This window comes from Furipterus horrens, unplaced genomic scaffold, assembly GCF_987537825.1.
Source record: "Furipterus horrens unplaced genomic scaffold, mFurHor1.1.pri manual_scaffold_5, whole genome shotgun sequence".
In the NCBI taxonomy this organism is placed as follows: Eukaryota; Metazoa; Chordata; class Mammalia; order Chiroptera; family Furipteridae; genus Furipterus; species Furipterus horrens.
Genome location: NW_028327175.1, coordinates 127,970,632 through 127,995,212, shown reverse-complemented (window position 1 = coordinate 127,995,212; position 24,581 = coordinate 127,970,632).

Sequence of the window (24,581 nt, the reverse complement as noted above, 5' to 3'; positions counted from 1 at the left end):
TCCTCTCATGGGCTTTATCAGCCCCAGCTCAGGATGATGGCTTGGCCAAGCCTAGCTGTTAGCTGGGAACTGACAATGAATTTCCCTGTATTTGGCCCGTAAGAAGTGTTGGTTGAATTAAACTGAAACAGATTACAAAAGCTAGATTGTGTCTCTTCTGATGACCATTTTCTGGAATGGGAAACCAGAAGGAAACTGGAGTCCTACAGGGAAGAGGGTGTCCAGCATCAGTTTTGGAAACATATCACCCCCAATTCCTGAGCATTCATTCTCATTTAAGCATTCTCTCTTTCACTCAAAAAACATTTCTAGGTGCCTATTATATCAAGGGTTTTCTAAGTTTGGGGACAACAAAATGAAAAAGAACTTGTCTTGCAGTTAATTCAAGTATAGTGAAGTATGCAGACATTCAAACAGATAACTGAAATTCTGGGGGATCAGTTAGAAAGTAAAATCTTATTAAAGTAGTGTGGGTTGTAAAGATAGATATGAATTCTGCATCCAGAACTTCCTGGCTGCATGACCTTAGACAAATTATTTGACAAAGAAAGGCAAAACTAATGGCAGCTTCACAATGTTGCTGTATTAGATATGATACATAAAGCATCTAGCACATAATAGATTGTCAATAAATTGTAGCTATTAATGTCATACTCTTCAATACAGTGGGCATACATACCAGAGTGACACCCCCACACCCCTGCCCCCTCTAATGAGTTGTGAAATAAGAAAGAGTCCTAAACAGCCTTAAAAGTAAAGAAGTAAAGGAAAATATCAGCATGCACTACACATAGTAAGATTCTGTGTTGGCTTTTGTAAAATTTGTGTTTGTGTTGGTGGCAGCATAAATGTGTTCTTTCCTGGGGTCAGAGTAAGAAAGAAAAAAAAAAAAGAATGCAACAGACATTGCCTTAAAGTAACTCTCACACTTGGCCACAAGGAAGTAGAGGCAAGAGTGTTCATTGTGGTGTTGTGTGTAATAGTGAAAACTGAAAATAGCTTAAAGTGTAATGATAGAATGTTGCATTTATCTACATAGTGAAATATTCTAACTAATCTAGGTATACATTTTGCAATGCTGAGAATTCTCAAAATCATACTGCTGGAGATATGGCGAACATGGCATCATCTCTCCAAATTGTAAAGATGCATCCAGATGTGGTAAAAATACAGAAATATTTGTGGGAGATACACACCAGCTTCAGGGTTGTATTTACACTTGAGAAACAAGGTGGGGAGGAGCCTGGGATGGCATGTGCATGTGGGGGAGTGGGTGCCTTTTGCTTTCTTTGTGACATTCTATTTGTAAACAAAGCTGAAGCAAAAATGAGGATATGTGAACACCTGTATAATTTGGATGCTGGGTACATAGCTTTCTGGTATTTACTGTATGTCTGACACAGTTCATAAAGAAAAATTAAAAAATTTAAACAATCTCAATACAAATACCTTCAGAGCAGCAGAGGCCCCCAAACCATAGGGCCAGCTGAATGGCCAATGTGCTTGGCTGTCTGGGAGAGGAGTTTGCTGGCATTCAGCTTAGAGGCAGGGAGACATAATGTAAATTTATATCACACAATCCCACAAAATCAATGGAGGCAACTTCCCGATTCAAACCCATAGATGTGCACAAAAGCAGCCAGATCTATATAGAACTACACAAACAGAGAGGGGGCTCTGGGGCCTCAATTATTCTGTGTCTGTGCCATGTCCCTGTCACTTGGGATTTAGCCGGGGTGCAGAGGAGAAGCATGATTTCGGCCACTGGACTGGCCTCAGCCTGGCTGCTCTGACAGTCACAGACCATGATGAATAATAATTTTACTTTCTCAACATCCATGTATGAAAATCTGTTTATAGATTGGGATTACAAATCCCGGAAGCTTTAAATGTTGAATGATTTTTCGCTGGTCTTAAAGGACTCTGTACTATTTCAACATTACTCTGCCAAAATCCTGGACATTGTGAAGTTAACTCTGATTTTGCCCAGTGGAATTAATGTTGCTGATTAAGAAACACTTAAAATGTTGCTTCTCCCACTCCTGAGTTCCTTGTTTTATTTAGAAAAAAACAATGGGAAAGGGAAAAGGCAGACATTTGGGAAGAGACTGTTGTGAACAGACATTTTTTCTCTTCCAAGTTTATAGGAGAGCAATCATTCCAAACTTCATAAGTGAAAAGTCGTGAGTGGAGGACAGTCCACAGGGTCTCATCTGTGCCTCTCTAAGCTGGAAGAACTGTCCATGAACTTCAGTTCTAAATGGATTAAAGCATGCTGCAGTGGGCAGATAGCTACAAAACCAAAGGTGCTGAGTAACTTACACATTACAAAATAAAATTGAATTAGTAGTGACATTTTTTGGCCTGAGTACCCCCCTCTTTCTGGCTATTAAAATAAAGACAAACTTTGATCTGTTCCAGGCAGAACCTGATGAAGATATCAAGGTCCAAATATTGCCTCTAATCTTATTTATTATTTCCAGATTGTATCCCATGGATCCTTGGCTCCTTTAGGCTGGGGCTGTCTTACTTCTGATATAACAACCACATGAGACAAGTCATGCTAGGCACTCAAACAGGTACTTTGTGACTTGTGACAGGCAGTGCTGGTCTGGCTAAGGCTTCCCATTCATGCCATGTACGTATTGTTCCTCGATGCAGACAAACCATAGCTAGTGGAAATGAAATATAAAAGAGGATGGGAAAATGACAGCACAATAAATAGAGAATTATGAAAGAGAACAAGCAAAAGCTCTATGGTTCTTAAATTGAAAATTTTATTATTTTTCAGGAAAGAAATTAATGAAAGGAGACCTGCCACTAGACACATTCTAAAATGTCTTTTACATTTTGAAGATAAACAAATTATGCAGCAAGCTTCCAAGCTGGAAAATAATTATCTTCAAATGCAAACACAAAAGGAAAAAAAAAAACAAAATATATATTAAAAAAAGATTAGGTGGTTCCTCACACCTTACACCTTCAACAATAAATGCCACAATAGACTCAAGTGCTGCCTATGTGACTTTGGGGAAATAAAGACTGTAACTTGATAGATATGCAACCAAGGTGAAAATCAGATATGAAGATAATAGGAAAGGCTCTCAAGAGAGCCTGGCAGAGGACACCACATTGCAAGTCTCCGAGTGAAAAGACCTTGGCATGTAGAACTTGGAAACCTGCAGTAAGGGTCTGGACTTTTTTCTAAGGGTTTTAAACAAAGAAGTGGTGTGATTTTATGAATGTTAAAAAAAAAACACATTAATCTATGGTATATGAATGAGGAAGTTTTGCATACACAGGGCAAGAAGTACTGAAGGCCCAGACTGGCACATGACAGTGGGGAAAGGAAGTACTTGGGTTTGAGATCTTTATAGAATGATGATGAAGAGGACTCACTGATAAACTGCATTGAGGGTGGGGTGGAGAAGGTGAGGGCTCAAAGAAGAATTCCAGGTTTCCATTTGAACATTGGGAAGATGGTTATAATTTACTGATTTGAGAAACACTGGTGAGGTGCAAATTTGAGGTTAGAATTCAATGGACTGGCTTTGAACCTGTTACATTTGAGGGATTAAGACTTCCAAATGATGTGGCTAAGGAGCAATTAGATATACATGTCTGGAATTGTGTTCTCAGCCCCATACTTCTCTGAATCCACTATACCATTCTCTCAATCTTTCCACAGATCCTTTGGAGCACCTATGCCTTCAGGTTCCTATGCTCCTCTGTTGGTCTTCCTCATTCCAATAAATGACACATCCACATTGAACCCGTTATCCCCACTCCTCCCAAAACTTGCTTTCTATATGAGCACCTCTAACCTTCCAGCTGTTTTAAGTCCCAAACCCTGAAGTTATCACTGACTTCTTTTTTTTTCTCTAATACCCTACCTCCAATCTTCCAGGAAATTCAGTGGCTTTCCATATGACTCAGAATAAAAAGAAACAAAATCCTTATAGTAACCCATAAAGTCCTATGTGATCTGGACCCTGTGGTAATCTCTCTCATTCTTCTCTCCCTCACTTTTTTCCAACCACATTGGCCTCCTTGCTGTTGCCCAAGACTCCAAACACATCACCTCAGGGCCTTTGCACTGGCTCTTCTTTCTGTCTGAAACACTCTTCCCCCACATACCCACTTATCCAGAAGTCTATCACATTTTCTTCCCCTCGTCAGTGAGGTGTGCCCTGATCTGATATAAAGCAATATCCTTCTCCTTCTTATTGCCACCTGGCACACTCTCTATTTACATTTACTTGTTTAGTTTTCTCTACTAGAATACAAGTCCCATGAGACTATTGTCTTTGTTTTGCTCACTGCTGTATCTACACTGTATCCCCACAGTGTAGAACAGTGCCTGGCCCAAGTAGATGCCCAATCAATATTGTTGCTATATGTTATTGTTGGTGACTAGGAGTTAAACAATCTGGAATGTATTCTCAATTATAATCTCATGGAATCTCCCTGAGATTCATCTTTCTTAGAAGAGAGGTGGGGACAGTAAATTTTGCTTGGCCTAGATCATGGGGCTGCCATGAAGATGTCTTAAGTGTTAGGCAGAAAGACTTAGACATTTTCACAGGCCATAGTCCCATGGCCAAAAAAGGCACAGCAGAATGTGTGGAACTCAATAAAGGGAAGTTTGATAATCTCCTATGTAATCCCCATGGGGAAGAAAAACGAATGAGGGTCCTAAAAATACTAGTGTGTTCTCACAGGTAATTCTCTGATGAGCTCTGATCTTAAAATGATCAGTTCATGGAAGATGGAAAGATGAGCACAGGATCACAGATGTATACAAAAGAGTGCTAAGTGGGACAAAAATGGTTTTAGGGTGACTATGACCAAAAAAGAGCTAAGGTTTGCAAAAGTGTTAAGAATAAGAAAAATTGATTTGGGGACACGTTTGAAGCAAAAAGATAAATGACAGGATTGTGCCAACAGATTGAAAGCAGAACTCAGATCTTAGTTTGCTCCCAACACAGAAAATGGGCTTCAGATTTGAAATAAGAAATCCTTAAAAATTAAATTTAAAGAGCTAAAGAGGTTTGGAAAAAGGCAGAGAGTATTCTTATTTCGTTAAGTGAGATTGAAGCCCCAGACCCAATGTTATTGTCAACCTAATCCCCCACTTCATTTTGAGGGTCTTTTTCAATACCCCTCTCCTCCTCCCCCTCCCTGGTTTGGCAACCAAGTTACCCATCTGGTCCTGGGCATATTCCCACCTATTTCATAGCCCAGTCTGATGATAGAGATGACTAAGGAGCCATATCAAGTAGGTAGAAGAGTCTCTCCTTATCCATGATCAGACTAGCAGGGCCATGAGGAGGTGAGCATCCATGAGCTCAGTTGTACATGTATTTCTTTACAAGGGCATCAAGGAGGGTGTCTTCTCATGACAGTGAACTAGAATTTATTGTTGCCAAGTATCTTCTCCACTGGAGACAGGAGAGTCTGGGGAGAATAAGAACTATTGCTTCCCTGTTACTAATAAGTACATGCCCTTGGTCTTTCCAGCTTCCTATTAATACTGCAAGAACCTTACCCATTGTCTCCCTAACAGACTGGACTTGACTGTTTTACTCTGCAATGGCCACTGAGTTTCATTGTGGTCATCTGATCATTGGGATACAACTCTGTACCAATGTGTTGACTTCCATTCTTTGTTCTTATTTTTACAACTTATTTATGCCTTCCATCCCTCACAGAAACACCATCCTAACTCCAGCTGGGAGCTGGGACCTGCCACTCATGAGGACACTTCTCAGACACTGCATTTCTGTCCACCTGGGCTTCTGGCATTGCTCCTCTGGGGCCTTCCAGCCATGTCATATGTTGTCACGCTCCATTATGCCAACCATTTACTGAAACCATGACCACAGAGGGTCAGAACCTTTGGAAATGATCCCATGCTGATTTAACCTGAGGTGTGAGCCCCTTCCTCCTTTCCCTGCCTTTTTGTTTCCATAAGAAGTCTAGATCATGGTCTGTCTGACCTACTTCCCCTATTTTGCTGTGAATTCTGTCCTTCACGACTCACTTTAAAATTTAATAGTTCTGGCCCTGGCCGCTGTAGCTCAGTGGATTGAGTGTCGGCCTGAGAGCCAAGTGTCGCTGGTTCAATTCCCAGTCAGAGCACATGACTAGGTTGCACATCAGGTCCCCAGTTAGTGGCATGAGTAAGAGGCAACCACACAGTGATGTTTCTCTCCCTCTCTTTCTCCTTTCTCCTCTCTTTACAAATAACTAAATAAACAAGCAAACAAATAAATAAGTTTTTAAAAAATTTAATAGTTCTAAAATACATGAAAAGGGGATCCCCAAAGTACTGACTGAAGAAGTAATTTGACTTCTTGAGGGGCAGGAACTGAGTCTTGTTCACCTTTGTGACCTGGGACAACAAGCAGACATACATTTTATGGAAAGAAAATCCAGAGATTAGAAGAAGGCATTAATCTTTATTTCCCAAAAAAGCAACTTCCAAGATGCTAAAGAGAGTTAAATGGCAAAACCCTAAATGAACCCTTATAGTTTTGCTTTGTGAGAACTTGGAAAAGAAATGACACAGTTCCCAAGACAGTCATATGAAGTTGAACTAATTTCACAATTCTGAGGGCCTTGTTCCCGGGGATATGTATCTCTTTAATATGATGTATTAAAATGTTTTTGTATTGTGGTAAAATATGCAACACAAAATTTACTATTTTAGCCATTTAAGTGTTAAGTTCATGCAAGTTATTATGCAATTCAACATTCCCATCCATCCATCTCTAGAATTTTTCATCATCTCAAATTGGAACTACACCCAGTAAGCAATAACTCCCCCAGGCCTGGCAACCACCATTCTACTTTCTATAAATGTGTGACTACAAGTACCTCATATTAAAGAAATCATACAATATTTGTCCTTTTGTAACTGCTTATTTCACTTAATGTCCTCAAGGTTCATTCATCTTGTAGCCTATGCCAGGATTTCTTTTCTTTTCAAGGCTGAATAATAGCATATTAGTCTGCAGGAATGCAGACTAATGGTGAGGACACTGAAGCATTACCGAGTCCTTGTCATCTGGGGGTGAAGCTATCTTAGGAAGTCCCACAATAGTTTTGTCCACACTGCCCTGGACATTTCTAACAATGGCTTAAATAAGGACACTGGAAGGTTGACAAACGATGTGAATGACACAAAGTTGGGCATAATAGCTCTTCTGTTGAATGATAAATACAGATTCAAAATCTCTAGTATACTAGAATGACATACCGAAACCAAGGAGATGAAATTTAACAACAGTAAATGTAGTATGCTAAAATTAGGTTAAAGTGTATAAGTTTGCATGTGTATGCACACACACGCGTGCACGCGCAAACACACACACACACCTGCAGCAGTAGAAGATGGAATAAACTGGTCTAAGAGCAACATGACCAACAGCTGTGGGTTTTAATTGACCACAAGCTCAGTCTGAGTCAACAGTGGGATGTGGTTGCCAAAAAAGCAACTAATGGGACCCAGAGATGCATTAATAGAAGCATGGTGCTCAGAGTGAGGCAGGAAATAGCCTCTGTGGGCCTTGCTGTGTAGACCGCACTTGGAATGCTGAGCTCAGTTTGATGCCACAGCTTAGGAGGGAATCGGAAACCTGCAGGACGTTTGGCAAAGGACAAATGATCTGGAAAACATGTCTTGTGAGCAGCAGGAAACAAATCGGGAAACTTAGCAAGTAGAAGGGAAGACTTTGCAGGGGACACAGGAGGTGATTTTAAAATTTGGAAGTCTTGCTTTTGTGTGGCATTAGAAAATGGAATGGTCAGTCATAGATGGAAGTTATGGAAAGGGTACATTCTACTTAGAAAAATAAACAACCTCCTTATTGTTGGCCCTATCAGAAAATAGGACGGGAGTCTTCTGGAGTGAGTTCCTCATCATTGGACACAATTAATCAGAGTTGTTTCAGAAAAGTGGTACTTAGGGGCAATTTTGCCCCCCAGGAGATAGAGACTTCCTTGTTAATTGTCACAATGGGAGGGGCTAGGGCTGCTACTGGCCTCTAATGGATGAGAACAGGGATGCTTCTAAACATCCTACAGTGAATGAACAGGACAGCCCTCACAAAAAAGAATTATCCAGCCCCAAATGTTAATCGTGCTGAGTTTGAGAAACCTGTTTTAGAAGAACTTGCTGTACTAAAATGTTTTAGTGCAGAGGCCCAAGCCCCCTGGCTGCATCTGGTCCAAAGGGATTTTTTTCTTTTTATATTATTTGCAAAACATTTATGAATCCTGAGATTTTGCATGCAGATCTGAAATTTCAGCCTTTCTTTCTAAAAAACAAACAAACAAACAAACAAACTATATTTGACAATACTGGGCCTATCTTCCTGCATGGCAGCAATTGACTGGAGTTGAGTAGCTGATATCTGTTTTGGATAAAACTAGAAATCATTATGGTCCTAGCCTCATTACCACAGGCATTTGAATTTGCAACTCCATGTGCCCTTAGTCCAGGCATTCTCAACTTTTGTCTCTGCATTTAAATCACTGGGAAGCTTTTTAAAAGCCCTAGTGCCAGGCTGCACCCCAAACCGATATCAGAGTCTCTGGGGACAGGACCCAAGCTTCAGTGTTTCTAACAGTGCCTCAAAGTGGTTCCCGGGTGCAGCCAAAGACAAGAACCTCAGCTTTGTGATGGGCCAGTAACCCATAGGAGGACATTATAAACAAGTCATACCCAGCAGATAGAACTTTCAATAGTCAAAAAATTTGAACAACCAGCTGGGTGGCTTCAGAAGTGAGCTCCATATTTCCTGAAGTAACCAATCAAGAGGCTTTTCTAGAGGAAATCTCTACTTTGGAATACTTTAAAGGGAGGATGAAAAGCACCTGAGGAGTATCCCCAAGCACGCAGGTCCAGGTCTCATCCTGGACAATTACAATCTGGACAAGTTAGGTGAGGGCTGCACAGGTACAAATGGAAAAGCTCCCGACAATGCTGGTGCACTCCTAGGGGAGAACCACTGAGTCAGATGGATGAGCTCTGTCTTCCAACCTCAACCTTAGCAAATGACTCAGGTCTTTGAATAAACATCTGTGTAAACATTCAAATACATGCTGAAATAGAACTAACATAACCACCATGTGCTGGGAGTATTTTAACACATGAATATGAGGTAAAACTGAAAGTGCAATGTTCTCTGATTCAGTCTAACACATAGGCCTAAAGGATTCAAGGAAAGAACAGTATCCTAGGTTCTAGCAATCTCTGATATTCTTGACATGTGATGTTTGTTTAAATAACCCCTCAGAAAGTAGCTTATATGCTTGTGTGAGAATTCTTAGCTTCAAGCAACAGACACTGACACTCCCTGCCTTAAGCTAAAAAAAAATTTATTAAGTGGGTACTGGGACAGTGTAAGAAGGTTTTAAAATATACCTGCTTAATAAAGTATGATACATTGATGCAATGGCTTATTATTAGAAACAATCATACAGATTAAAATATATCGGCATGTAAAAAATGTCCAAAATATAGAACTTTGTGAGAACATTAGGTTCTAGAACAGGATGTAAGATATAATACAATTTATTTTTATAATAGCATATGTTTCCATTAATACTTACATGCAAAATCTTGAGGGAAATCTACCTCACATCTTACACAAAATTAACTTAGAAAGGATCATGAACTTAAATATCAAATATAAAATTATCAAACTTTTAGAAAAAAAATAAGAGAAAACCTTCAGGATCCAGGGCTAAGGACTTCCACCCCAAAGCACAATCTGTAAAAGGAAAGACTAATGAATTTGACTTCATAAAATTAAAAACATTAATTTTGCAAAAGAAGTATTAGTTGGGAAGATGGCAGCAGAGTAGGCAGCAGTATTGCCTGCTTGCTCCCATCACGGAAGAACTTGTAGTACAAACACGGAGAGGAGTGACTGAGTGCAGATTTCAGGTAGTGCAAATAGGGATGGGAGCATGGGAATGATATGAAAGAGGACAGAAAGCTCAGCCTGCACTCTCAAAGCTGAGTCGCTGGGCCTCCAAGCCTGGCGCCTCTGTCACACTGCACCCAAAAGGGGCAGTTTCAGACTGGCACATTTGCCCGGATTTGCTTAGAAACTTTCCATGCCATAGGTGCTCAGACCAGCAAAGTCCCAGAGGAAGTCATCAAGAGGGTTTCGTTGAAACAGCTGGAGGCGTGGGAAGAGAGTGAAGAGCCCAAACAGTGAGAAACTGTATGAACTGAGTCTAGGTGGGAACTCCCTGGGCTGGAAACCCTGGGCTGGCAATCCTGTGCTCCGGGGTGTTCACACCACAGCTCCACCAAACAAAAAAACAGAACTGAGCTGTGGAGAGGAGCGCATACAGGAAAGCTGTGGCAGAAATGCAGACTTGGTAGGGACCCCAGACAGGCAAGCAGTATGCACAGGCACACAATAAGGCACTGTCAGTCAGGAAAACAGGCTGGTGCTGCACCTTGGAGGCAACACAGACTTTTTTGGAGAAGGAGTGGAGACAGGACCCAAGGCTGGGCAGGGACTAGGGTCTTGCGCACTGGCTTGCCAGCAGAACAGTGTTGTTAGACAAGCCTGAGGATTGCTGGAGGGTGCCGCAGGATAAATGGGGAGAGACCCAACTCAGTGTGGCTCACAGCAGGGAGCAGTGACAGGCCCACCAGTGAGAATATAACAGCCCCAGAATCCAGCTAGATACACTCACAGCCAGCCAGGCAAAAAATAAGATTTGAAACCCATGGAATTTTGACCAGGGGCAGATCCAGAAGAAGAAGAACAGCACCCAAAGCATCTCAATAAAAGAATTCAAGAAAAGATGGCCAGAGTGACTCTCAATCAACTAGCCAGAAGGAAGATTCCACCAAAGAGTAACTGAACTATAACCAGACAGCTTAAAGAAACAACATAAAGAGCATCCCAAGAGCATGAAGCTCAGGAGATCAAAGAGACTGCACCACTGAATCCCCCAGGTCTCCTATACAGAATCTCATACCACGAAAGTGGGAAATCAAAGCAGACAAATCCAAGAAACAAAAACAAATAAGAAACATACAACATGGGGAGACACAAAAACAACCTCACAGTGAGAGAGAGATTAAACAGACGTAAGCCAACTATCAGACATGGATTTCAAAAAATGGTTAAAAGAAAACTCAATGAACTTGACAAACTCAGAGAACACTACAACAAACTCCAGGGGAATGACAAAGAACTCCAGGGAAAGTATAAAGAACTCCAAGGAGGCCACAGGGAACTTACAGAGAACTACACCAGCATAAAAAAGGACATAGAAACTACCAATAAGAACCAGGAAGAAATGAAAAATACAATTTCAGAACTGAAGAACACAGTAGAATCAATCAAAAGCAGACTAAACAAAGCAGATCAGATCAGTGAGTTAAAGGAGAATGTAGAAAAAAATTCCCAGACAATACAACAAAATGAAAAAAGAGTGAAAAAGAATGAAGAGGGTTTCAGAGAACTGCAGGACAACATGAGACAAAACAACATTAGAATCATAGGGATAGAAGAAGGAGAAGAGGAGGAGCAAGGGATAGAAAACCTGTTTGAAAAACTAATGACAGAAAACTTTCCTAACTTGATAAGACAAAAAGTCACACAAGTTCAGGAAGCACAGAGGGTACCAATGAAGACGAACCCAAAAAGGCCCCCTCCCAGGCACACCATAATTAAAATGGCAACATTTAAAGACAAATAGAGAATCCTAAAGGCAGCAAGAGGAAAACAGCAAATAACATACAAGGGAGCTCCGATAAGACTATCAAGTGATTTATCAACAGAAACACTACAAGCCAGAAGGTAATGGCAAAAAGTATTTCAAGCGATGAAAAACAAAGGGCTACAACCAAGACTACTCTACCCAGCAAGGCTCTCCTTCAAAATGGAAGGTGAAATAAGGAGTTTCTCAGACAAAAGAAGACTAAAAGAATACATCTCCACCAAACCAGCATTGCAAGACATGCTAAAGAGAATGCTTGAAGAAAAAGAAGAAAGACAGAGAGGGAAAGGAACACAGGTACAAAGGGAAATGAATAAATACCTGTCAATAATAACTTCAAATGTAAATGAATTAAATTCTCCAATAAAAAGACATAGGGTAGCAGAATGCATACTAAAACATGACCAACACATATGCTATCTACAAGACACACACCTCAAAACAAAAGATTTGTGAAGCTGTAGAGACTTCCGGCCAAGATGGAGACATAGAGAGACACGCTTCTCCCTCCACAACTAAGAAGGAACACAGCTACCTCAAAACTAGAAACAACCAGAAGTTCCAGAGGATCAAACTGCATGGAAGTCCAGCAAACAAAGATATAAAGAAGAAATACTCATCCAGACAGGTAGGAGGGGTGGAGCCGGGGCAGAGAGAACGTGGTGTGGTGGCAGTAGCATTGGCAGCAGCAGCAAGCCAGCAGAAAGCACAGTCACACGTTTTAAAGTCAGAAGAAACACCTGGGGAGCATTCCCAGCTCCTCACCAGACCTAGCAGCTCATGGTCCAGGCACTGGGGAAAATCAAGCCTCATTACTTCTGACTGTGCAGACCAGTGGGGGTTGGGGTGGAGGCAGAAACTGCCAGTCTCTCCTCAATAGAGTCTGCTTGTTTAAAGAGCCGCCACGGTCCTAGAACGTCCGCAGATCCACCCATTGGAAATAATTGCCAGGGCAGCAGTTAGAGGGGCGCCAGTCTGGTGCGGAAGTGGGAGAGGCACCTGGAAAAGGGGCAAGTGCTGGGCAGGCGGCATTGTTTCTTCTCAGGCCCCTCCACCACATACAGCACCACAACGTGGTGATACAGGTCGCCCTCTACTGACGAATCCCTAAGGTTCTTCCCCTTACAATGTAACAGGAGCGACAGCTCTACCTGGGACACAGGGGGCAAACAAGCACAAGAGCCTGTCAGAATGAGGAGAAAGAGAAGTATGGCCCAAATGAGGGAAAAGATCAAGGTTCCAGTGGGAGAATTAGGTGACGAGGAGATAACCAACCTAACAGATGAGGAGATAGACAATCTAACAGATGCAGAATTCAAAACACTGGTGATAACTATGCTCACAGACTTGAGAGATATGCTTGAGTATGGCAAACACATAAGAGAAGAAGTGAAGGCTATGCTAAGTAAAACAAAGGAAAATCCACACCAAACCAATGGTGAAGGAAAGGAAACCGGGGTTCAAATCAATGATTTGGAACATAAGGAAGAAAAAAAAAGTCAACCAGTGCAGAATGAGGAAGCAAGAATTGGAAAAAAAATGAGGGAAACTTCCCAGATTTTGTGAAGGAGATGGACATACAGGTCTGGGAAGCACAGAGTGTCCTGAGCAAGCTGGATCCAGAGAAGAACACACCAGGATGCATCATGATTGAGATGCCAAAGGTGAAAGATAAAGACAGAGTTCTGGGGGTAGCAAATGAGAGGCAGAGAGTTGTCTGCAAAGTGCCTATAGGACTATCAGCTGATTTCTCAGAGGACACTTTTCAGGCAGGAAGGGATTGGCAAACAGTATTCAATGTGATGAAAGGCAACCTGCAACCAGGACTACTCTATGCAGCAAGGCTATCATTTCAAATGAAATGGCAGATGAAGTGCTTTCCAGACAAGGTAAAGCTAAAGGAGTTCATCATCACCAAGCCATTATTATATAAAATGTCAAAGGGAATTACTTAAGAAAAAGAATTTCAAAACTATGAACACTAAAATGACAACAAACTCACAACTATCAATAGCTGCATCTAAAAAATAGAAACAAAATCCAACTAAGCAAACCAGAATAGGAACAGAATCATAGGTATGGGGATCATTTGGAGGGTTTTCAATTGAGAGGGAGAAGGGGGAGAAATGGGGATATCGTGCAAGGAAAAAGAAGCATAATTAATTGGTACAAAATAGACCAGGGGAAGTTAAGAATAATGTAGGATAGGATGAATCCAAAGAACTTATATGTTTGATCCATGGACATGAACTAAAGGGGGTGGGATTGCTGGAGGGAAGGGTGTACTGGGAAGAGAAGAGCAAAGGGGAAAAAATTGAAACTACTGTAACAACATAATCAATAAACTATACCTTTTAAAAAAATGTACACAAACCGAAAGTGAAGGGATGGAAAAAAATATTCCAGGAAAATGGACATGAAAAAGAAGCTGGAGTAGCAATACTTATATCAGACAAAACAGATTACACAGCAAAGGCCATAAAAAGAGACAAATAGGACATTTCATAATACTTAAGGGAACAGTCCATCAAGAAGATATAACCCTGGTAAACACATATGCACCCAACATAGGAGCACCCATAAAAAAATATTAGAAGACTACAAGAAGGATATCAACAGCAACACACTCATAGTAGGGGACTTAACACCCCATTATCAATGATAGACGGATCTTCAAAGCAAAGAAACACCAAGGATATTGAGGCATTGAACAACACACTAGATCAAATAGACTTAATTGATATATATAGAAATTTTCACCCCGAAGAAGCAAAATATACATTCTTTTCAAATGCACGTGGAACATTTTCAAAGGTAGACCACATGGTGGGACACAAAACAAGCCTCAACAAATTCAAGAAAATTGAAATGATACCAAGCATCTTCTCACACCACAATTCATTGAAACTAGAAACCAACCTTAAGGAAAAAACTCAAAGACATTCAAACTCTTGGAGAATGAATAACATGATATTAAATCGTCGTCGGCAGCCGTCCGTCTCGAGAGACGATGGCGTAGCTTCCTGAGAGTCTATCTGCACCGCCGAGAATGGCTGTGCAGTCCGATTCGGGAGTGACAATCCCTGCCGCACTTGGTACAGGTGAAGGCAGATGGCTGTTGTTGCTGCTGCTGATGCTGCTTCCGCCTCGATCTTTTCTGGACCGCCTCCTCGTTGCGCGCAGCCTCCGCGCGTGACGTACCTTGCCTGACCGCGAGCCTCCAGGCTAGGCGGTCGTCTGCTTGAACTTCCCATGTGTTGAGATTGATGGAGCATTGTGTCATGTCCTTTTTGCAGATGTCTTTGAACCGCAGTTTTGGGCGCCCTGTCATCCTCTTGCCTTCTGCTAGCTCGCCGTAGAGGAGGTCTTTGGGGATACGGCCTACATCCATTCTTTTGACATGGCCGAGCCACCTGAGGCGTCTCTCGCTAAGAACTGCATGCAAACTGCTCATATTGGCTCGCTTCAGCACCTCGGTGTTGGGGACCTTATCCTGCCAGGCGACATGCAGGACGCGTCGCAGGCACCTCATGTGGAAGCTGTTGAGTTTCCTTTCGTGCCTTGCGTAGGTGGTCCACGTCTCGCTGCCATAGAGGAGAGTGCTGAGTACGCAGGCTTGGTAGATGCGCAGTCTGGTTTTCTCAGTGAGGCTGGAATTGTTCCATGCTCGCCGGTTCAGTCTGGCCATAACTGTGGCTGCCCTGGCGATTCTCCGGTTGACCTCCAAGTCGACTGACAGAGAGCTCGAGATGGTGGACCCGAGGTAAGTGAAGTCGTTGACAACCTCCAGGGTGTATCCGTCGATGGTGATGCATGGGGGAGTCCCCGTGCCTTGAGCCATAACATTCGTCTTCGTCAGGCTGATGGCTAGTCCGAACTCCTTGCATGCGTGGGAAAGGCAAGTGACTAGCTGCTGGAGTCCCTCTTCGGAGTGTGATGTCAAAGCTGCGTCGTCGGCGAAGAGCATCTCACGGATGAGCACCTCTTTGACTTTGGTCTTGGCTCGTAGACGGGCCAGGTTGTAGAGCTTGCCATCGGATCTGGTGTGAATGAAGACACCCTCGCTGCAGTCCTTAAAGACGTATTGGAGGAGCATGGAGAAGAAGATTCCGAACAGCGTAGGCGCGAGGACGCAGCCCTGCTTTACTCCGCTGCTGACTGGGAAGGCCTCAGAGGTTGCGCCGTTGTAGGACACCGTGCTGTGCATGTTGTCGTGAAAAGACATGACCACAGCAAGCAGATGTGGTGGACAGCCAATCTTCCATAGCAAGCTGAAGAGTCCGCTTCGACTGACCAGATCAAATGCCTTCGTGAGGTCGATAAAGGCGAGGTAGAGTGGTTTATGCTGCTCGTGACACTTCTCCTGCAGCTGGCGTAGGGAGAAGATCATGTCCACTGTTGATCGGCCAGCTCTGAAGCCACACTGGGACTCTGGGTAGACGCGGGAAGCAAGGGTCTGCAGGCGGGCAAGAGCGACCCGGGCGAATACTTTGCCGACGACGCTGAGGAGAGAGATGCCCCGGTAGTTGTTGCAGTCGCTGCGGTCTCCTTTGTTCTTGTACATGGTGATAATGTTGGCGTCTCTCATATCCTGGGGGATGTAACCCTCCTTCCAGCAGAGACAGAGTAGATGGTGGAGCGGCTGTAGCAGGACTGGTTTCCCGCTCTTTAGGATTTCTGGAGGGATTCCGTCGCTTCCTGGTGCTTTCCCGCAAGCAAGGCGGTCGATGGCTTTGCCGAGCTCTGCCGCAGTAGGTGGGGTGTCTAGCTCCTCCATGACTGGTAGGTCTGGGATGGCTTTAAGAGCAGTGTCTGTTACGGTGTTCTTCGTCGCGTACAGCTCGAGGTAGTGCTCGGTCCACCGCCGCATTTGCTGTTCCTGGTCAGTGATGACCTCACCTGTCTTGGACTTAAGGGGGGCGATCTTGGAGGGGATTGGGCCTGTTGCCTTCTTGATACCCTCATACATTCCTCGTGCGTTGCCTATATCGGCGGCTTCCTGAATGCTTCTGCACAGGTTTAGCCAATAGGTGTTGGCACAGTGGCGGGCGGTCTTCTGGACTTTGTTCCTGGCAGCCCGTAGAGCTTGAAGTGTACTGGGAGTGGGCGTGACCTTGTAAGCCAGTAGGGCCTTCCTCTTAGCCTCGATCACGGGTTCCATTTCTTCCCAGTGAGCCTCGTACCAGTCAGCGTTCTTCCGCTCTTTCTTCCCGTAAGCAATAATGGCGGAGTTGTATATGGCGTCGCGGAGACGTGGCCAATTGGATTCGATAATGTCATCTGCCGCCACTCCCTCGCCGAGTGCATCTTCCATCTTGTTGATGAATTGCTGGGTCTTAACTGGGTTGCTGGCACAACTGGTGTTGATGCGTGGGCGACCCTTCATCTTGGAGTGGTGCAACCTCTTCGGCATTATGCGCACCTTGCTTACCACGAGGGCATGGTCCGTGTCGCAGTCTGCACTGTGGTAGCTGCGGGTGAGGAGTGTGCTGCCAATATCCGTTCTTCTGGTGATGACGAGGTCAAGCTGGTGCCAGTGGCGGGAGCGGGGATGCCTCCATGACACCTGGTGGATCTCTTTGCACTTGAAGAATGTGTTTGTCACGCACAGACCGTGGTGACACGAAAGCTCAAGCAGTCGCTGACCATTCTCATTGATCTTTCCTCTCCCAAAGTTTCCAAGGCAGGTGGGCCAGGCCATGTGGTCGGCTCCTACTCTTGCGTTGAAGTCTCCAAGGAGATAGAGAGCGTTACTTCTGGGAATCTTGGATAACGCTTCATCCAGTGCATGGTAGAACTGTTCTTTCTCTTCGGTGGTGGCGCAGAGGGTTGGGGCATACGCGCTAAGAATGCTGACTGGGCCGAAAGTTGTTGACAATCGGAGGGTAAGTAATCTCTCTGTGCCTCCTGTGGGTGGCTCTATGGAGTTAACAAGCGTGTTCTTCACAGCGAACCCAACACCGTGCTGTCTTGGTTGGTCCGGAGACTTCCCTTGCCAGTAGAAGGTGTAGTTGGTTTCTCTGATAGTTCCGTTGTCGGCCAACCGGGTCTCCTGTAGAGCCACAATGTCGATGTTTAGTTGTGCCAGTTCCCTATCGATGACAGCGGTTTTCCTGGCACCCTTGATCCACGGAAGGTCTGCAGTAAGTCCGGGGCACATGGTCCTGATGTTCCAGCTAGCGAGGCGAAGAGCCGGAGGCTTCTTTCTTGTTGTTTGCTTGGAATTAACTGGTGCGGGTGTTTTGTGGCCCACTTTTCGAGAGGCGCCTCTCTGATCCCCACGCACCCAGTGGGGCAGGCGAGCCATGGCGAGACGGTAGCTGTCCAGTGAGGCGCGATGACCTCTCCCACCGTCAGAGGAGACCCCTGGCGCTCGTTTCCTTCGCCAATCGGATGAGCTTATAACCGATATCTGTCTCCTCCCGTGTTGAGTCGACATCTTGCGATGACGCTGGAGTGTCCTCTCAAGTGAAACTGAAGCTACAGAGCCTGGGCAGGGTGATATGGAGGGTCTGCTGTTGCCCATGCAGCAGACCCCCCCTCTCTTCGCAGCTGAAGGGTCCAAGGGAAAGACAAAGTCAATACAGCTTGGCTTCAGGTGCGCCGCAGGAGTTGCCGGTGTTGACTACAATGTCAAACCGCCTTAGGGACTCCGGCTCCGGATTTTCTGTCGGGGTTTACTCCCTTAGCCTTTCCCTGAAGAGGTATGCCGCAAGGCAGCGGAGGTTTTTTGGAGTCAGAGTTTTCCTTCTCTGATTTTAGAGATGTCCAATTCTATTGTTAAGATTATACCCTAAGACTTCTGAAACACCAATTCAGAAGAACCTATGCACTCTAATGTTCCCAGCAGCATTGTTTACAATAGCCAAGCGCTCTAAACAGCCTAAGTGCCAATCAGTCAATGAGTGGATCAAAAAACCTGTGGTACATTTAGACAATGGAATACTAAGCAGCGGAAAGAAAGACCTTTTACCCCTTGTGACAGCATGGATGGAAATATAGAGTATTATACTAAGTGAAGTAAGCCAGGCAGCAAAAGACAAATACCATATGATCTCACCTATAAGTGGAACCTAATGGAAAAAAACCCAAACAATATAGAACCAGAGAAATCGAAATAAGGAGCAAACTGACAGTGACCAGAGGGGAGGGGTAAGGGGGATAACAGGAGAAAGAATGGAAAGGGTCTAGTCAAGGAACAAGTATAAAGGACCCATGGACATGGACAATAGGGTTGAATTGACTGTGAGAGCCTGCTGGGGTGGGCAGGGGTAGAGCAACAAGAGAAAAATTGGGACAACTGTAATTGAACAACAATAAAATTAAGTAAATTTTGAGAGAGGAAATATGAAGCCAGAGACTTCCAGCCACAGACACGCTGTGTCTCCCTCCACAACTAGGAAGGAATACAACTACCTCAAAACTAGAAACTAGAAGTTCCAGAAAATCAGACTGCATGGAAGTCCAGCAAGCAAAGATATAGAGAAGAAATACTCATCCAAACAGGTAGGAGGGGCAGAGCCGGCGCAGAGAGGATGCGGTGTGGTGGCCGCAGCAGCAGCAGCAGCAGCGGCGGCAGCAACAGCAGCGGAGGCATGATATTAAATAGTGAATGGGTTAAAAATGACATCAAGGAAGAAATCGGTATGTTTCTGGAAACTAATGATAATGAACGCACAACAACCCAAAAGATATGGGACAAACCAAAAGCAGTCCTGAGAGGAAAGTTCATAGCAATACAGGCCTACCTAAAAAGGACAGAAGAATCCCAAATAAAAAATCTAACCCTAAAGCTACAAGAACTAGAACAACAACAACAAACAAAGTCCAGGATGAATAGAAGGAAGGAAATCATCAAAAGATCAACAAAAGTAGGAGCTGGTTCTTTGAAAGGATAAACAACTTTGACAAGCCTTTAGCCAGGCTCATCAAGAAAAAAAGAGAGAGAACCCAAATAAACAAATCAGAAATGAAAGAGGAGAAATCATGACCGATATCAAAGAAATACAAAGGATTGTAAGAAAGTACTACAAACAACTGTATGGCAAGAAACATGACAACCTAAATGAAATGGACAAATTTCTAGAAACATATAATCTTCCAAAATTGAATCAAGAGAAGAAAACCTGAACAGACCAATAATGAAGAATAACATTGAAACAGTAATCAAAACACTCCCACGCACAAAAGTCCTGGACTGGATGGCTACATGGGTGAATTTAACAAAACATTTAGGGAAGAACTAACTCCTACCCTCCTCAAACTATTCCAAAATATCCAAGAAGAGGGAAGACTCCTAAACTATTTCTATGAAGCCAGTATTATCCTAATTCCAAAACCAGGTGAAGACACAACAAAGAAAGAAAAGTACAAGCCAGTATCGCTGATGAACATAGATGCTGAAATCCTCACAAAATATTGACAAACTGGATCCAGCAACACATTAAAAAGATCATACACCACGATCAAGTGGGATTCATCCCAGAAATGCAAAATGGTTTAATATTTGCAAACCAATAACGTAATACACCACATAAGCATAATGAAAGACAAAACCACATGATCATATTCATAGATGCTGAAAAAGCATTTGATAAAGTACAACACCCATTTATGATGAAAACTCTCAGCAAAACGGAAATAGAGGGAGCATACCTCAACATAATAAAGGCTATATATATGAGAAACATGAAGCCAACATCATACTCAATGGAAAAAAACTGAACGCATTCGCCCTGAGATCAGGTACAAGACAAAGATGTCCACTCTCTCCACTCCTATTCAACATAGTGTTGGAAGTTCTAGCCACAGCAATCAGACAAGAAAAATAAATTGAAGGCATCCAAATTGGAAAAGAGGAAGTAAAAATGTCATTATTTGCAGATGACATGATAGTGTACATAGAAAACCCTATACACTCCACTAAAAAACTACTCAACATAATAAGTGAATTTGGCAAAAGAGCAGAGTACAAAGTCAATATTCAGAAATTGAAGACATTTCTGTGCTCCAACAATAAAGTGCCAGAGGTAGAAACTAAAAAAAAATCCCATTTACTTCAGCAACAAGAAAAATAAAGTATCTAGGAATAAATTTAACCAACGAAATAAAAGACCTGTACTCAGAAAACTACATATCTCTGAAGAAAGAAATTAAGGGAGATACAAATAAATGGAAACAAATTCCATGTTCATGGATTGGAAGAATTAACATCATTAAAATGTCCATACTACCCAAAGCAATTTGCAGATTTAAGGCAATTCCTATTAAAGTATCAGTGACATATTTCACAGACCCAGAACAAATACTTCAAAAATATATGGAACCAAAAAAGACCCTGAATAGCCAAAGCAATCTTGAGACAGAAGAACACAGCAGGAGGAATCACAATACCAGATATCAAAGTGTACTACAAAGCCACTGTGATCAAGACAGCCTGGTACTGGCATAAGAACAGACATATAGATCAATGGAACAGAATAGAGAGCTCAGAAATAAACCCAGGATTATGTGGTCAACTAATATTTGACAAAGGGGGAAGGAGCATAAAATGGAATGAGAAGAGCCTCTTCAACAAATGGTGCTAAGGAGAACTGGATATGGACATGCAAAAAAGGAAAGAAAGAAGAAAGAAAGAAAGAAAGAAAGAAAGAAAGAAAGAAAGAAAGAAAGAAAGAAAGAAAGAAAGAAAGAAAGAAAGAAAGAAAGGAAGGAAGGAAGGAAGGAAGGAAGGAAGGAAGGAAGGAAGGAAGGAAGGAAGAAAGAAAGAAAGAAAGAAAGAAAGAAAGAAAGAAAGAAAGAAAAGAACTAGATCAGCAACTTACAGAACACACCAGAATAAACTCAAGATGGATCAAAGACTTAAATGTAATCTGTCACACCATAAAAGTCTTAGAGGAAAACATAGGCAGGAAAATTTCAGATATCCCATATAGCAATATTTTCACTGATACATCTCCTAAGGCACAGGAAATAAAGGAAAGAATAAACAAACGAGCCTACATCAAACTAAAGAGTCTCTGCTTAGCAAAAGAAAGCATTAGCAAGATGAAAAGGGAACCAATCATATGGGAAAATATATTTGCCAATGATACCTCAGACAAGGGATTGATCTCTAAAATATAGTAAGAATTTATACATCTCGCCCTTGCTGCTGTGGCTCAGTGGATTGAGCGTCAGCCTGTGAGCCAAGTGTCGCTGGTTCGATTCCCAGTCAAGGCACATGACTAGGTTGCACGTCAGGTCCCCTGTTGGAAGCGTGAGTGAGAGGCAACCACACAGTGATGTTTCTCTCCCTCTCTTTCTCTAGAAATAAATAACTAAACAAACAAATAAGTAAATAATAATTTTAAAAAAAAGAACTTACACATCTCAACATCAAGAAGACAAACAGCTAATTAAAAAGTGGGCAAAGGACCTGAACAAACACTTCTACAAGGAGGATACACAGAGGGTTCATAGACATATGAGAGAATGCTCAACATCACTAGCCATCAGAGAGATGCAAATAAAAACCACAATGAGATACCACTTTACACCAGTCAGAATGGCGATCATCAACAAATTGACAAACAACAAGTGCTGGCAAGGATGTGGAAAAATGGGAATCCTTGTGCACTGCTGGTGGGAACTCAGACTGGTGCAGCCACTATGAAAAGCATATGGAATTTCCTCAAAAAACTAAAAATGAAACTGCCTTTTGAACCAGCAATTCCACTGCTAGGATTATACCCAAAGAATCCTGAAACCCCAGTTCAAAAGAACCTATGCACCCCAATGTTCATAGCAGCACCGTTTACAATAGCTAAGTGCTGGAAACAGCCTAAGTGCCCATCTGTAGATGAGTGGAAAAAAACTGTGGTACATTTACACAATGGAATACTATGCAGCAGAAAGAAAGAAGGAACTCCTAACATTTGCACCAACATGGATGGAAAAAGAGAGAATTATGCTTAGCGAAATAAGCCAGGCAATGATAGAAAAATACCGTGTGATATCACCTGATACAGGAGATAATGAACAACACAAACAAATTAACAAAATTGAACAAGGAACAGAAAAACAGTTATCGGGGGGAGGGAGAGAAGGGGTAAATAGGGGAAGAGTCTAGTAAAGGAACTAGTATAAATGACCGATGGACATGGACAACGGGGTGGGGAATGACTGTGGGAGAAGGAATAGGCTGGCTGCAGGGAGAAATGGGGGGGTGGGGTGGGACAACTATAATAGAAAAACAATAAAATTAAATTTTAAAAATAGAGTATTAAAAAATGAAAAGGCAAGCTGCAGATTGGGAGACAAGTATCTAGAGTATATGAAGAACTCTCAAGACTCAATAGTAAAAGAAAAAAATTCAAATTAGAAAATAAACAAAAGACATAAAGAGACTTTCCCCAAAAAGAATATGTAGATGGAAAATAAGCACAGAAAAAGATAGTTAACATTACTGGCTATTAGAGAACCATATGTTAAAAACACAAAAAGGTACAAGTATACACCTATCAGAATGGCTACAATAAAAAAAAAATACAGTGACAATGCCAAATGCTGGTGAAGATGCAGAGAAACTGGATCACTAATACATTATAACATGGTACAGCTACACTGGAAAACAGTTTCTCAATTTCTTATAAACTAAACATGCAATTTCATTTGATCCAGCAATTCAGCTCTTGGCCATTTATCCCAGGGAAATGAAACTTATTTCCACATGAAAATTTGTGCCTGAATCTTCATAGCTGCTATACTGGTAATAGGCAAAAATGGGAAACAACCCAAATGTCCTTCAAAAGGTAAAGCACCTACACACTATGAAATACTACTTAGAAATAAAAAGGAATGAACTTTTGATACAGCAACTACTTGGGTGGATCTCTAGGGTATTGTTCTGAGTGAAAAAGTCAGTCTCAAAGGTTACATACTGTATGATTCCATTTGTATAACATCTGTGAAAAAACAGTTTTAGAAGTGAAGAGATTAGGGGTTGGAGTGGGGGGTGGGGTGGGTGCAGTTATCAAAGGGCATCATGAAGGACACTTCTAGTGAGGCATTTATTCTGCATGTTGACTGTGCTGGTAGATACAGGAACATGTGAGAATATTGTGTAGAACTAAACACACACACGCGCGCGCACCCACACATCAGTACAAGTACAACTGGGGAAATTGAAACCAGGCCACTGAATTGTATCAATGTCAACATCCTCATTGTGAGGTTGTACTATAGTTTTGTGAGCTGTTACCATTGGGGAAACTGAGTTGAATCTCGTATTAGTTTCTACAACTGCACTTAAATCTACAATTATCTCAAAATTAAACATTTAATTAAAAAAAAAAAAGATGTTGCCATGTGAAGATCTCCACAACATAGGGTTTCATGAGAAAATTAGGTTACGAAATAAAATATAAAAACAATTAATTTTGATAATTTTATGTATTTACATTAATAGACCATCTGGGATATATGTTGAAGTGATGGAAGATACTATGGGTAACTTTTCTTTTTATCCTTTTTTTAAATATGCTTTATTGATTATGCTGTTACAGTTGTCCTAATTTCCTTACCCTTTGTTCCCTTCCACCCAGTGACATCCCTCCCTCAAGTTGTCCACCCCCCCCTTAGTCAATGCCCATTGGTTGTGCATACAGTTCCTCCCAACATCTTCCTATCTACTCCACTACCTCCCACTATGCTTCCCAATTCCGGCACCATCACCCTCCCTTCCCCCTTTCCCCCGCCCTGTTGACCTCCCCCCATAATTTTCCCCATACCTATAATTCTTTTCACACTCTTGTTGCCTACTTAATTTACCTTTGTTTCGGTTC